The sequence below is a fragment of the Oxyura jamaicensis genome, chromosome 7 (genome assembly GCF_011077185.1).
Source record: "Oxyura jamaicensis isolate SHBP4307 breed ruddy duck chromosome 7, BPBGC_Ojam_1.0, whole genome shotgun sequence".
NCBI classification, from domain to species: domain Eukaryota; kingdom Metazoa; phylum Chordata; class Aves; order Anseriformes; family Anatidae; genus Oxyura; species Oxyura jamaicensis.
Genome location: NC_048899.1, coordinates 35,132,341 through 35,145,985, shown reverse-complemented (window position 1 = coordinate 35,145,985; position 13,645 = coordinate 35,132,341). Strand labels below are relative to the sequence as shown.

At 33.2% G+C, this 13,645-nt stretch overlaps 1 long non-coding RNA gene across 1 annotated transcript in view; it reads right to left on the bottom strand.

Annotated features, from left to right (window-relative positions):
* Nucleotides 1-12,091: 12,091 nt before the first annotated feature.
* LOC118170169 overlaps nt 12,092-13,645 on the bottom strand; it is a 35,669-nt gene continuing 34,115 nt past the window's right edge. Inside the window, exon 3 of the long non-coding RNA XR_004752548.1 lies at nt 12,092-13,154. This is a non-coding gene — a long non-coding RNA (uncharacterized LOC118170169). The remainder of the gene's footprint in view (nt 13,155-13,645) is intronic.

Here is a 13,645-nt window from a genome sequence, read left to right as displayed (position 1 = left end):
ATAATAATTGTTTGCAAAAAAATAAAATGACAGCAAAGAAAACTATCCCTGTGATATCATGATGTCATGATATAATAATATTTATCTCCAGAGCAAATTAGTAATTCACTGGTACTTAAAGTTATGACAAACTTTTCATGGATTTCTGAAGCAACCAGAAATTTCCAGTACTACTAGTAGATTATTTCACTTTAATAAATTATATTTTGCTAATCTTATGTCTGAATAATAACAGCATTACTTTCTCCTTTCCATTCAGATTTCAAATATAAAATGGCTGACATTTTATTAAGACATTTTGCTTATTCTTCTTGTAAAATAGTTCATTTTCAAGGAATTTCTGAAAATTCCCAAATGGCTAAAAATAGGGGAAGAATTTTCTTATAGTAATTGGAGTTGTTTTATTTTACATTCAATATTGAATTGATCCTGCTTCTTCAGTTCCCACCAGTACCAACCGTACCTTGACTCACCTAAGATATGTCCAGCAAAATGGTGGAGTTATTATTTTTTTCAAACACTGTTAGCTAGCTTTTCTCTGATTTCCAGAAAGCTAAGGTAATAATTTTTTGCTTAGCAGACAGTTACAGGACTTCCACCTCTATGGTGGTTAGGTTGTACATGAAAGTAGACGTATCACACATTTTTCCATTCTTTTTAGCGTGTTTTATTCTTAAGTTTAAGATCTGGGCATTTTCTTGGATAACAAGATTTGTAACAAGATGAAAAGATTTTGGCACAGTAAAAATAAGTTCTTCAGCTCCAACTTCCTACATCAAGAGAAAGCAGAAAAATGCAGACTGGCTTCTTGGTTTCACCCTGGACCTTGTCTTCTTCAGGAACTTGTCCTTCCCTTCAAGCTCAAGCCATATTTGAATTCCTTACACAAAAGTAGCAGTATTTACAGTAAATGCCAAAATGCTATTTTTCCTTCTCTTTTATTTATTTATTTATTTATTTATTTATTTTAATTCAGACAATCCAATAAAACCCATTAACAAGGTTGCTTACATTGTAAAAAGCCCTTCTGATGCATACAGATTTTCTTGTATTAACCCAACACATAAGCGCTCTAATACAAGTAGGGGACCAAATTTCATCAATCCATGTAGGTCTTCATATATAAAGACGTACTCTTGCAATGAATAATACATCAACAAATAAAAATGTGTTGCCTTTCTCAGAACTCTTTCCTACAAAAGACGTCATGGTCATGAGTCTCTTCTTACTTACTGACATTTTTACATACATAAATGAAGACAATGATTCAAAGTAAAAATGTGACGAGAGGATGAATACAGAGCAGCAGAAGTCGGGAGTTATAATGTAATTATAATGGACACTATCAGCAAAACATTGCATTGGCCTCCTGAGTTGGTCATGATATAATTAATCCAGCCCAAATCCTTTTGTTAAAGAAATAACTAGTAAGATAACTTTAATGAGTTTTAAATTGCATGTTATACTTCATATTCTCTCTAAATTTAAATATTGGCAATAATTCCTCTTCTGAAATATTTTCTTCTATTATAATTTTAACAACTAGAGTGCATGTAAGCCAAGATATGCCTTAGTGGAAGAAAAGAAACTTTGGATAATATATCATTAACCTAAGGCCACATTTTAATCTTCATTTCTAAAGGTTTCCCTTTCTGTACAGTTTATTCATTACACACTGCCTGCTTACAACAAGCAAATTCAGCAAACATTATTTATCAGAGTTCCTTTGTAGGCTAATGGCTGCCTGGGTTTCCTGTTGTGCTGTGGAGGACAAACCAAGGAGGCAGATTCAACTGAAAATAAATGGTCAATGCCCAGGTTTGCAGTCTATTTCTTCAAAAATAGTGGAAATGCCCTTAAGAGCTGCAAGGACACATAGTAAAGTGTCCCAAGAGGAGACTAATTCATGCTCTGACCTTTTATACTGGTTTGGTTATAGTGTGTATTCAATTACCCAATTAAAAAAAAAAAAAAAAAAAAAAGAGAGAGAGAGAGAGAGATGAAGAAAGCAAGTGTATCTGCAGCAACATCATCTCAATGCTTCTGATTCTTGAACTGAGTTATGCCTTACTTATAAGCAACAATAGGCTCTCAAAAATGAATAATCCAAGGACAAATATACACATATACAGAGAGAGAGAGAGAGAGAATATCTATACTGAAATAAACTTAAAATCAGAACTTTTTTTTATGAAACCATCTTTTTAAAATTATTATTATTATTACTTTCCCATTATGTAATAGCTGAATATCCTGCTCACTCCATACTTCTCTGTCTGAATAAACCTGGAAATAAAAAATATGTCCTCATTTGAAGGAAGGAGGAGATTGTTTACATCAAAGGGTAAGCAGTGCATTTCTATCTCAGTAAATGAGGTCTTTTTTTGTTATTACTCCACTCTACTTTTTTATTTCTTTCCCTGGATACTGAAGTCTGAAACTAAATTATATGCACTTCATATTTTGAAGAATTGAAGAGGCATCTTTTGTGTGTATCATAATGTTTTAATAACCACAGGGGTTTAAATTTTGTAGTTTTGTAGGCAAATGTAGGACTTACATTTGCCTACAAAACTACATAAAAAGAATATTTTATTCTTTTGTGTTTCAGTGTGTTAATTAATTGCATTACATATTCCTTTTCTCAGCTCTGTAAATGTTTCAAAGTCACACAAATCATAACAAAATTTAACACATTTCTCAAAAAATTAAAGGCATATTTTCAGAAACATTAGCTACATACTAAAAAATATTTTGAAAATATCTACTTATTTTGAATAATTTGCTCAATCTGTGATCACTAGAGGTGCTGAATCTGTGGAGGACCTCCACTGGTCTTGTAGGTGTTTACCAATTTTCAGAATCTACATTCCTATAGCAGGCTTTTTTTTCTTGGTGTCACTGATGTCAAGTTCAGTTTTACAGATGAGTGAATGGTACCACTTTTAAGTCATGTAACTTCATCGGGAAAGTTAAAGTTTCATCAATACCATCAATCATCAATAAAATATAAAAATATAAAGAATTTTCAAGGTGTTCTTACCTAACAAGATTTTGTTGCAAAAGAAACACAAAATTATCTTGACCACATCAGACTGATGATAATCCAAATTCAATGAGCTATCTTACCTGAGAAGGAATTACTCATGTGACTAAAAAAAAGCTTGAAGGAATGGTTGTAATATTTGTTACAATTGTGCAACTATTTTCATGACTGAGAAATTATTGATCAGTTTTACTTTTACAATAATTTATTGCTTTTTCTTCCAAAATTCCATCATTAGTCTTTTTAAAGAATGTCTGAAGACTGAATAGAATTACAAAATGTTTCTGTCAGGAAGAGAAAGATTAGATTATACTTAATATTTTATGTGAAGAAAATTGTGGCTATTTTGGTCATAAATATAGCCTATAAGAAAAAAAAAAAAATACTGATTTTGGATTGCCAGTGCAATGCTATTATGCTGGAGTAATATAATATCCACACTGATATGATAGGTGTTTCCAAGAAAGTACAAATATGTAACATGATACAGTACACTCTGTAGATTAAATGTTTTCTCTTAATCCTGCATAACAATTTCAGTATAATAAATGGTGGGTGGATTTCTTATTATTGATTTTGCCATCTCAGACAGTTGGAGGTCAGCGTACATTTACACAGGACAAACTACAAATCCCAGTAGTCATAAGCACACTGCTTAGGCCCTTTTTTATCATATAGTTGGAACAACAGTAAACACAGAGAATAATAATCCTTAGATCTTAGCAATTTCTTTTATTGTCCTTTTATTATATACAATCTTTTGGTGTGAAAGCCCTTAAGAGAAACAAAATCAATAGGACACTATGAAACTGTAATAGGAGTCTATAGAAATCACTCTAAAAACTATCAGATATAATAGAAAGTGATAATATCTCCACAGGGCTTTTCTTTCTAGGACATAGAACATAATAATTATTTTAAAAAAGGTAAAAAGCTAGTTTGCTTTTTCCTAGTAAATTGTCTTATATTCTACAAGGGTTGAGGGAGAAAGTTATGATCATATCCTCTAAATGTAAATGCAGTGGCAAGGCTCCAACTTAGACATGGCAGGGAAGCTCAGCCCTAAAAGGGGGAGTTCCTCCTAAAGAACTCATAGACGAAAACCCTTCCAGAGTGTTAGCAGAGCTGCAGAAGGGGAAATGCTATAAAAGAAAGAAAGAAAATAATAATAATAATAAATAAATAAATAATAATAAAAAAAAAAGGTCAGGAGAAACTGGAATGATTAAGAGTTTATTTCCCCAAGTAGTCTGAGATCAGTGGGTGCTAAATTTCTAATGCAATTTCTGAGACACCATGCTGCATCTAGCCCTTCTGCAGAATAAGCAGATGATACAGCTCCTTTAGAGAACCACCAGTGTTCTATTTATCTCTTGGAAAGAAATCAGAACAAAGTGGTTTACTTTTCTGCAAAACATTTTTTGTGTGTGTTTTTGATACGAAACTGCACGATTCTATCACAGTTTGAGAACTTTAGCTGTGTAAGATCCCTTTCCATAATGGCATATCCTGAAGAGCTGATTACTCACACAATATATAATAGTAACAACACTAGGAGCACCACAAAAGTTATTTTTATTTAGTTTCTATGGTTAGTGATACTCTCAAAGCCTTTCAAGTAGTTTGAGTGTTGATGACAGTACAGCTCCGAACAAAACTTACCTAGAGTCAGTGAGAACCTAGACTTTGATTTGTTTATTTAATCCTGATTTAGCTAGATAATAAAGCCAGTGCTGAATTTTAAGTATATGAATATTTCTGTTAAATCTGATGAGCTTAACATTATGTATACAAATCCATTTCCAGATCAGGATATATGTTAATTATATTAAACACAGATATAACTTCTCCAATAGGCTTCCTTTTCTCACCTAATAAATTCACAATGGAAAGATTTGGAATGACTACTTTAAAATTATATTCAAAGATAAGTAAAAGCTTCAGTGATTTGTTGGGTTAGAGACTAGAATATTCCTTGTCAACTTTAACACTTCTGAAACTTGTAACCATAGGCACTTCGTACGGTTTAACTTCTGGTATCTCATCAAGGTATTTTGCATCCCTATATGCAGACACCTGTCTTTCCTCTGAGGTCTACTCAGGCTCCTAACTTTGGATAGATAAAACATCTGAGTTAAATTCCTATAGAATATGAAATATGTGGTGAACATATCTTTTGCTAACAACAAAAGACGGTGTCAAAACCTCCCCTCCTCCAAGTAGGTACACATTTATTGAACTATATGCAACTAAGATCCATTTGCACTACACATGCATGTCTTTATTATTCCTCCTATCATTTATGTAGCTAACAGTGGAACAGTGTAGTTTTGTTTGCAATTTTTGTAGCAACACTGGAAACAATCTTTTTGGCAGTGCTACCTTTTTTGCTAAATATCTAAAATGGACCAGACTGAGTGCTGAACTGATTCATAGCAAAGGTAATACTGAGCACATTATTGTTCTATTTCCTTGCAATATTTCAGCCATGGAAACACCACTTCAGCCCATATATTCATCAGAATGTTTTAGTGTACCTTTTACATTTTCATTATTCTCTTTGCTCCATTAATAGAACTATTTGCATGAAAGAAAGAACAAATTGTCTTCTAACTGGTCTATTACAAGGTACATTAATGAATATAGGGAACTTTATTAGTACTTTTATGGTGTACCCGTTCACTTCAGATTGTCATTGGTGTTATTGCTATAATAGGTTGCTTCTCAGACATCTGAAAGTGCTATTAGGTACAACAAACAATTCATCACAGAACAAAATTTACACCTGTACTGCTCTCTTTCCTTGTAAAACAAGTATTTTCAGAGGAACATTTACCACCAGTTATTTGATGGCAACTGATAGTTGGACATCTTAAATGCATTTGCCAAGCTAGGTGCCTCAAGTTCTGCTAGTCACTGCAAAGTGACAATATTTTTCCAAAGAAAAAACAGCAGTAAAATGAATTTTGAAGGGCAGAGTATTAACTTAACATTTTATCACATTAAATAAATGATATCCTGTAAAAAAATCTTTTCTATAAAATACTGCATTAAAGTTAACACAATATTGAATATTACACCTGGGCATATCCACTAACATTTTAGATCCTCACAAGGAGGAAGCTTCCAGGGACACCTCTGGGAATTTGGCTTGAACAAACATAGATAGATTAAACCTTACATTAAAGAGGAATATGATGTTCCAGCATGACTCATACTTGATGGGTTTTCATTTATTTTTTCAAGGTTGACCATCACCATTGAATATTGGAAATGAAAATTAAAATTCCATGATAATTGTTCACTTTTGTTATCAGTGAATGATATGGACAACCATTGGATGGGCTGGATGTAAATATCTTATAAGGATATCAAATATATTAATTCTACAGCAATTTCTCACACTCTCTCAAAGCAGTATTACGGTTTCGTGTTATATGCTACATACTGGATAGGGTTACAATCCTTTCATAAATAGTCCAAAATTATGAGAACTTAAGTCAAAATCTTAAAGAAGGATAGTTTAAAGGAGATTTTTATTATGTATATAATAATGCATTATTCATATATATGAATTTTCCATCAATGGTAATGGCACAATATCACTTTTCTGTAGTTTAAATTATATTTTTAATTGTCAATTGTTGTTGCTGTTTAATTAATATATATCATTATCTAAGATTCTAAATAGTTTGTCCTCTTTTTCATTTCTGGAATAAATACGGATTTCTCTATTCAAAGGTAAGCTAAAAAGCATTTTGAAAGATTGTGTCTTACTCTTTAAGTGGTTTAAGACAAATGATTGCAGACGGGGCAGGAAGATTTAGTCACCTTGCTCAGTGGGACCTATCAGTTACAGTGATGGGACTGTGATAAATATTTACAAATGTGCATGTTACAGATATCTTCAACATGACCTAATTTTACTTCATATTCATAATCAGTTCATTCATAATAATTTATTAGTTCTGTTTGTCAAAAAGATTTGAAGAAAACTTAATCTGGTAAAAGGTTTTAAACATCTCAGAAGTACAATAAGATTGAAGTTAGCATTAATGTTTATATTCATGAAAATCATTATTGTCTGAGCATTTCATGCTGTTTTTTTTTTTTTTTTTCCAAGTTGATAACATAGGCTGACGTACTATGATGCATTTTTTATTAAGTGTTTGATTATTCAGTTTGATTTCCTGAAAGCTTTAGTGTCTAATTTACTCAGGAGGGAGGGAATCAGCTTAAACTTTATACAGAAAAATGAGAATGACACATTTTATACAGACCTGTTACGGTGTGGCATGATAATACATAGCCAATCTTCAGGACACCGTAGTAGTAATCTCAATTTATGACAAGCACCCGTGTGACAGAGTATATTAGATTGTTAAGAATGCCTAAAAAGGAATACAAACTTTGTATAAAATCCTCAAAATCTAAGAAGAAGGAAAGGAGATACACTGTCACCAGATGTAACTCCCATTTTGGTGTTAATTTGGCAACATTTATATTACAAAGACTGCTGTAATTACATAGTTTTTCATTTCAGAGTTCAGCATTATTCTACTGACATTTTCTAATCTACTAGTACAATTTTACAGCAGGTGAAAATTAGCTCACCTAATCCTTTTCTGAAGTTGAGATATATATATAGTTATATATATATATATAGTTTCCCACCTCTTCAAGGTTTATAAAAAGATCACAGAATCACAGAATGGCCAAGGTTGGAAGGGACATCTGAAGATTATCTAGTCCAAACCTCTGGCAATAATCCACAATAAATTAGATAATCTAGTTTAACTGTTATGTCTAATATTTTGCTTTATATTGCAGTAATGTATGGCATGGTAGATTGAATATGAATTACCTGTTGTTTAACATTAATTGTATGCAAAGAAACATTCCTATCAAACCTTTTAATTCTTTGACTAAATCTTGAATACTGTATAGGAATGGGGATATTCACACTCAAAAATGCAGAAATATCTCCAGCTCTATAAATTTATATTGTTCACAGTCTGGATAAAATACTGCTTACCAATTTTTTTGTTGAGGATTGTAGCACCTAGACTGGAGGAGATGCAGCTGATTTATTTTGATATCCTTTACACTTCTGCTTTTGTTAGAGATGTTTAGAGTACCAGAATGAAAAGGTAAGTTTGAAGATGTAGAAGTATGTGTAAGAAAAAAAATAATAATGTAAAACTAAACTATATATATATACATATATATATATTCTAGTAGAAAGGTTTTATGGGTTTTTGAACTAGAGTAACTAGTGAACTAGAGTAACTTATGTGGAAAGTAGCCAGAGATGGAGGTAAATTACATCAACATAGAATTATCTCTGTATTTAGTTTAAAGTTTTATAGTATTGGTACAAATACTTAGACAAATTATTTTAAAACACAGAGCACTGCAACCATGAACAGCAAGATAGAAAGTCTCAACCAATTTTATTTTATTTTATTTTATTTTTTACTGTTATTAAGCCTCTGACATTCATAAATCACCAGGAAGGCTGACCAGATATTCTGAAGCCTGTCCAATTTATCATTGCATTGATAGGTTACACTTTCTAAACTTGCTTGTTCATTCTGATCATTATACTAATTTGAAATGGCAAGATAAATGCTTGTATTGATTTCATTAAGACAGTATTTTTTGCCATTCAAAGGACTGTTTAATTTTTTTTCCCCTTGGGTTTAGGCACCAGCTCCAAAAAGCATCTGTGCATAAAGTTTAACACGTGCTTACTTTAAGCATCTACTGAAAGCATGAAAGCATTTAAATAATGTACTTAAATGCCTTCAGCATGGAAACCTCCATATCAGCATTTTTTATAGTGAGCTATTGATTGCAGCCAGCTTTGCTGTCACCCACGGCTCCTGGCTCCCCAGAGCAGCACTCTCCGTGCTCCCAGCCATGGTCCACCCATACCAGGGCAGTGTTTCCAAGAGGAGTTTCTTGCCAAGAGGAGACCAGCATAACTGATCAAAAATACATTTCATTTAGCTTCAGTGTCTGTCTTTACATTATTGGCTGAATCTAACATGCAGTGATAAAAGTGAAACTGTGTTTTGCAAAACAGAGAAATTGAAAAATTAGATTTTATGTCAATTGAATGAACAGAATTGGTTGCTTCTGCAAAATCCATTGGTTTGCTGAATTTCCCCAAAACACCTGAGCCCTTCCCCCAGGTTTAATGGATGGTATATGTCTCGAGCTATGCAGTAAAAATAAATGCTTCTCTAAATGTTCTTTGTCCTAATTATTCAGCTGTTTAAAGAATATATGGCATTTATAGAGATGCAAAAAATCTGAAGTTAGAAATGAAGCCTCTTGGCAGGCCAGCACACTCAGAAGACATGTCAACCTACAGTGTAAACCCAGCTAAACATTGCCATAAATAGCTGAGGGAAAGGGGAAAGCTTTGCTATTTACCAAGGGTAAAGCTTAAATAATATTCTTGATTCTTGCTGCTGCCTGTTCTCCTTTCCAAGGTCTACAACCTTTTTTATTATTATTTTTGTATTTTTTTATTCACTATTCCTCTGGGATTCAGAGATATCTGTTCTTAATAAAATCCCTCAGAAAATTTTCTTATATGAAGTGATGAAGGAAAGGGTTGCTCCAACAGTTCAATGCTGAATTTGTGCTAGTCCTTGTTTTGATGCACATCTTTCTCTGCTATCTTTGCTTTCTCTGATTGAGCTCAAGTCAAAAAAATCATCACTATATCTTTGCATTAAAGTCACTTCAGTTTTTTTTCATAGTTGACTATCATTTCTGTCATAAAAATATTAAAGATGAATGCTCACTATGCATTCAGTAGTCTTTCTAAGATGTCTGTTGCATTCCGTTAGTCATGAGCAGACTGGAGCAAGTCTGAGTTTAACTCTTTGAAGGAGTTATAGGATAACATGTCATATCAGGGATGCTTTAAAATATTTATTTATAACACAGGAGCACCCAGGACTATAAGCCAATAACCTGATTTCCATTGTGCTAGTCATTATACTGACACAAAATTAAAGGATGACTTTTCTTTACACAGCTTTCAAGATGATTGAAAAAAATGGTTGGAATATCTTTAAATAGTATTTAAGCTTAAATATTTTCCTGTTGGCTGATGTTTTGTTAATCATTCTGCTTTCCTATGAAACTTCTTAAATTAAAGCTTAATTTTAATATATTTGACTTGATTGGACTTCAGCTTGTACTTAATTACTTGAATTAGGTCCTACTAAATAGCTCTGCAAATATTGATAAATTGTGTAATCTTTCCATACAAGGAGTATGATCAAGGAAAACACATCAACAAATGAGAGTCAACACTACAATGAAACAAATACTTTTGCTGTCCAGGTATCATTTACTCTTTAAACAGTGGTCCATCTAAAAGACTCAGTATTTGAAAGACTGTCACTTATCAAGTAAAGAGTCCAAATATGTTAATCTCAAAGGATTGCAAGCAGTACAAATGGAAACAAACTTTCTAGCTCTTTTCTAAATTAAACAATTAACTTTAATATTCACATCCTCAGAGACATTTCAGTTGAGCTAGCATGTCTAATTTATAATCAATGATTAACAGAAGATGCAACTAATTTGTCTTTGTTATTTGATTTTGCCACAGTCAAATTTACTCAGTAAAATGGATTGAAACAACGAACGTTCTAAAGACTGGTGAGCATTGAATTAGAAATCTGGTATAGGGCTTCTTTGTAGGCTAGCACTAAATAGATGTAATACAGGACGGTAACTCTTGCATTAAGTAGTTTTAACAAATTAATTTTGACCCATGAGCCTAATAAAGTCTGTTAAGTAGACCCAGCATCTCTGTTAAGTTGTATGGAGACTGAATATTTAATTATTTTTTTAATTGTCTGATAAATTTGAAATTGAGAAAGTAACAGCCTTGAAATTCTTAAAATATATTTTCAACCCTGTGTGTCATTAAGCATTACTCTAGTGATTTTATTGCATTCAAGAGGTTACAAAGTCAAGCCCAGCCACCCCTGATTGAATGAAAATTGCACATTAGTTCAAGAAAAATAGTTTTCCAGAGGTTAAAGTACCATTCCAGGGAAGCCAAGATACATTTGCAGGAATATTTAGAATGGTGATTAGGCAATAGAAGAGCTAACAAAGATAGGCAGCCTTAATAATGAGAAAATACATTTCCATGAAGTACAGCTCTATAGTTAGTTGTAGTCATTCTTATAGAAAAGGAATGTGAGGTTTCAGTTGTTTGTATATGAAGAATTTTCACTTTCATAGTCATCTTCAGTGCTAAACATGGAAATATAAATGTTAAAAGAAGAGGTAGTAGTGGCACAAGTATGCTGGTAGCACCAGGCTGGCTGCACTTGCTCTCCCAGCTCTCCCAGTTCCCACTGATGCATGGGCTCTATGTGCAAGTAACAGTCTGCCTGTGGTTATTTTGGAGGTTTTAGAGCCTTTTTGCACACACTTAGTCTAATGTAGATCAGGAGGTCATGCTTCCACGGAAGCATCTCATGCCTGCCACACCATGTCCTGCCTCCCCCAGCCCATCCTCAAGGAGTCCACTGAACTGGATCAGTGAATACCTGTATTGTTACAAGGCAAGAAGGTGCAGGGAATGAAGAAATACCAGGGAGATAGAGATGAAACTAGACCTCTGGATAGCAGCATTTGATTATTCAAGAGCATCTCAAGTATAAAAAGTTTTGAACAACCTAATTTCTGAGCAGTGCCACTGAAGTTAGTAATAAATGAGGCTGATATTTCTTAGAAAGATCCTCCCAGGGAAAAAAAAAAAAAAAAAAAAAAAAAAAAAGAAGTCTCAACAAGAATCATTAATGAACAGAAATGAGACCTTCCTACTGAGGGAAAGGAAAATGTTCCCTTCCCAGGAAGTTGTCTGGTTGAAGATGTAGCTATGCAGAGACATTAACAGGACACCAGAGAGAAGAAATGTAGTGTTATGTTGGGAGATGCACACGTTCATACTATGCATGTACACTTGCACATTTATATGTGGCAGAAAGATAAGTATGACAATGTTGATAGTAGAAGATTTAATTTACTCCATAGAAATATAAATTAAACGTCCAGTAAAATAGAATAACTCAATTAATCTTACAGTGGCATGTGCTAATTACACAGAATTACTTATTCAGTTCATCAACTCCAGGTCTTAGTTCTACCTTCAGACCTGTTAGTACATTGTTTTTCTCATGCAGTTTTCTCACTGTTCTGGAGTACATGTACCACAACCCAATATTTTGCTGCAAATGTTTTTTTCAAAATGGTTTGAACAAAACACAACTACAGTTTATGGGCACGCAGTGCAACAGGCCTCTTAACAAAATCAGTTTTTTTTTTTTTTTTTTTAATTTACTGTAATAATCAAATAATCCAAACAGAACACCAGCCCTAATAACTCCAGCTGAGTCATCTTATCTCTTCAAGTAATTATTTTACTGAGAAAAAAATAAAAGTATTTCTGAAAGCACTCTCTCCAGAGGATGGTTCCACACTGGACACAGAAGGACAGATACTAATCAGCTGCAGTAAAATAAAAAGAACAAAAAGCAACTACAGTCAGTATGCTGAGAAGTCATTCCTGTTAAAATCAATACTGTGATTAATGCTGAAGCACAGGAGATCAAAATCCATCATGCAATATTTTTCCTGTCTGTACTGTTATTTTTATTGCTTTAACTTTGCTATGCTGATCTGCTTTGCTTCAGAATAATTGCTGGAAACCAGCTCCAACCCTTTTGTGAGAAACAAAGAGAGGTTGAGGTTCATGCTTGGCTGAGAAGAGGATGAAATGGGAAAAATGAACTGAAAGCAAATCTGTGTTATTTTTCATTTCTCAGATGAACTCTATAGTGTAAAATAAACCTTACAATCTGGCAGATAACTCTCACTGAAACTGCTGCAAAATCTCTCAAGAATTTCTGAGAGAAAATCACCCTCTGTTGCAGACACCATCACTCTGGGGGGACTGGATCTCCACACTGAAGGTGGTCGCATAATTTCTGCCTCTTCACTTCTGCTGCTCCTTTTAGGATCCACTTTCCATTGCAAGAAAAATTGTGCCCTTAGATTCTATCCCCTGAAAAACAAAAAATGAAAAGTAACCATGAAACATTGGTATATAATTTTAAAAGATAGGATTAGTTTAATATAATTAAAAAGTGTCTATTCAGAAAAATTCAGTCATAATATTTCTTGTTGTTTTTTGTTGTCTAAAGACTTTGATTGGTGTAATAAAGAATGACCTTGATACATGACAAATGTGGTAGTTGTCTGGAAAAGCTGCAGTATATGGTATTCCTTTTTACAGAAAGGAATAGAGTTTTATTTGCTTGAATTATTAAAATAAAATAACTAGCCATGTATCTGCAAAGTTTGGCTGGTGACATATCAGTACTCACAGTGTGGAAACATATCGTGACTGGGCACCTATTGAAATAACAAAAATATTTTTTTCTATCCATGATGTTACAATTAAGAAAGTAATTATTAATTCCAACAGTCCCTGTCTCTTTTTCCATCTAACTAAAGTGCATGAGCATGCCTTGGCTGAGAGCATTGTGCTGATGA